This window comes from Capsicum annuum, chromosome 4, assembly GCF_002878395.1.
Source record: "Capsicum annuum cultivar UCD-10X-F1 chromosome 4, UCD10Xv1.1, whole genome shotgun sequence".
Classification (NCBI taxonomy): Eukaryota; Viridiplantae; Streptophyta; class Magnoliopsida; order Solanales; family Solanaceae; genus Capsicum; species Capsicum annuum.
Genome location: NC_061114.1, coordinates 49228877 through 49231925, shown reverse-complemented (window position 1 = coordinate 49231925; position 3049 = coordinate 49228877).

The window sequence follows — 3049 nt, the reverse complement described above, 5'->3', positions numbered from 1 at the left end:
TCCATATGTTAGCCACAACTCCTTTGGCTTAGGCTTTAAGCCTACCGCAGCAGATAGAAAATGGGTAAAAGAGCAGAAGAAGAAGGCTTGGAAATTGACAAGTCCGGTTCCACACATTAGCCAATCTTTCACGAAAGCTCAAAAGGAAGAAAATCAATACCTATATGCTAACAAGGATGTGGATTAAATATGTCAAGGTCTCAAGGAAATGTTTTATGAAATAAACATGGTTCAGATGGGTGAAGGCCCTAGCCATGCAGATGTGCAGTTCATCGGGCCAAATATCAAGCTCACTAACTGGGAAGCCACTCATCTCCCCACAAGGAAGGAGTCTTGGTAGTTTATTTTGTTGTTTTGTTTTTCTTTCTTTTGTATTTTGGACTATTCTCAGGGTTGTAGTCCACATAGTTTAGTTTCTCTGCTTTCATGTTAACCCTCCTACCCTTTCCGATTCAATGAAATAAAATTCAAGTTTTCTAGTAAATTTATCTTTTCTTCCCTCTTTTAATTTTTGTTCTCTTTATCTTATTTCAGTTATGTTAATACTGGCTTCAATAACATGGCATGTACGTGGAGTTCACATTTAGATTCTAAAAAGTTGTCTAATCTCGAATCAGCAAACCAAATTGTAGATGAATACGATGAAGGTGAAGCTGATAAGAAAGTCAAAAAAGGATTGGATCAATTTGAGGATAAGCCCAAACCCAATTTAAATGACACTGAGATAATAAATTTGGGAACTGGTGAGGAGGTTAGAGAAATAAAAATAAGTATTCATGCGGATCAGAATATCAGGAGTGATATTGTTCAGATTTTGATCGAGTATAAGGATGTTTTTGCTTGGTCTTATGATGATACGCCGGGTCTAAGCATGGATTTGGTGGTCCACAAACTGCCTACATACCCTGATTTTTCACCGGTCCAGCAAAAGTAAAGAAAGTTTAAAACTGACGTGAGCGATAAAATTAAAGAGAAAATCATGAAGCAATTGAATGCGAACGTGATCAGGGTCGCTCAGTACACCACATGGTTCGCTAATGTGGTGCCCGTACCTAAGAAAGATGGCAAAATCAGAGTTTGTGTTGATTATAGGGATTTGAACAAAGCAAGACCTAAAGATAACTTTCCGCTACCCAATATTCATATCCTTGTTGATAATTGTGCTAAACATGAGATCCAATCTTTCGTGCATTGTTATGCCGGATATCACCAGATCTTGATGGATAAAACGATGCAGAAAAGACTGCTTTCACCACCCTGTGGGGTACTTATTGCTACAGGGTCATGCTGTTTGGTTTAAAGAATGTGGGAGCTACATACATGAGAGCTATGACTACTATTTTCCATGACATGATGCACAAGGAAGTAGAAGTATATGTTGATGATGTCATTATCAAGTCCAAGACACGAGTCAATCATGTATATGACTTGAGGAAATTCTTTGAAAGATTGGGAAAGTATAATCTTAAGCTCAATCCAGCCAAGTGTGCATTTGGAGTTCCATCCAAAAAACTTTTGGGTTTCATAATTAGCCGCAGAGGCATTGAATTGGACCCCTCCAAGGTAAAATCCATTCGAGAATTACCGCCTCCGAAGAATAAAACTGAGGTCATGAGTTTTCTTGGAAGGCTGAATTATATAAGCAGATTCATCGCTCAGCTCAGCACTACATGTGAACCGATATTCAAGTTGCTAAAAAAGGATGCTGCTATCCAATGGACAGACGAATGTCAAGAATCATTTGATAAGATTAAAGAATATTTGGCAAATCCTCCAGTACTGGTCCCACCAAAACCTGGTAGGCCTTTATTTCTATATCTGTCAGTGATGGACCATTCTTTTGGTTGTGTTTTAGGACAGCATAATATCAGAGGCAAAAAGGAAAAAGCAATCTATTATTCGAGCAAAAAATTTACGAGTTACGAGGTAAAATATACTCTTTTAGAAAAGACATGTTGCGCCCTAACTTGGATTGCTCAGAAGTTGAAGCACTATCTTTCGTCCTACACAACCTACCTCATATCTCGAATGGATCCTTTAAAGTATATATTTTTCAAAAACCTATGCCCACAGGAAGATTGGCGAAGTGGCAGATTTTACTTACAGAATTCGACATTGTGTATGTTACTTGTACCGCTATGAAAGCGCAAGCATTGGCCGATCATTTGGCAGAGAACCCAGTTGACAATGAGTATGAGCCTTTGCAAACTTACTTTCATGATGAAGAGATAAATTCAATTGAGGAAGAAGTTCAAGATGATATGTATGCGTGGAAATTATATTTTGATAGGGCAGTCAATGTCAAAGGAGTAAGAATTAGGGCGGTTCTTGTCTCACCGACCGGGCATCATCATCCCGCCACAGCACGACTCCGTTTCTTTTGTACTAATAACACAATAGAATACGAAGATTGCATCATGGGGTTAAATATGGCAGTAAATCTGGATGTACACAAGCTAGTGGTGTTGGGAGATTCCGAATTACTCATTCGACAAATTCAAGGTGAATGGGAAACGAGAGATATCAAGCTCATTCCATACAAACAGTTCTTAGAGGACCTTAGCAAAAGGTTCAAGTCTATCGAGTTTAGATATATTCCCAGATCCCATAATGAGTTGGCTGATGCCCTGGCTACCCTAGCTTCCATGCTCCCATACCCAGGAAATACGCATCTCGACCCATTAGAGATACAAATACGAGATTAACATGGTTATTACAATATAATTGATGCAGAACCAGATAATGAACCTTGGTACTATGATATCAAACGCTTCCTAAAGTCAAATGAATATCCAATACACGCCAATGCAGATCAAAAAAGGACTATTAGGAGACTTGCTAATGGTTTCTTCTTAAGTGGGGAGATTCTGTACAAACGAACCCCAGACTTGAACTTGTTGAGATGTGTTAATATTTAGGAAGCTGAAAGAATCATGAATGAGGTACATTCGGAGGTATGTGGTTAGCATATGAATGGCTATGTTTTAGCGAAGAAGATTATACGAGCAGGATATTATTGGTTAACTATGGAGCGAGATTGCTTTCGCTT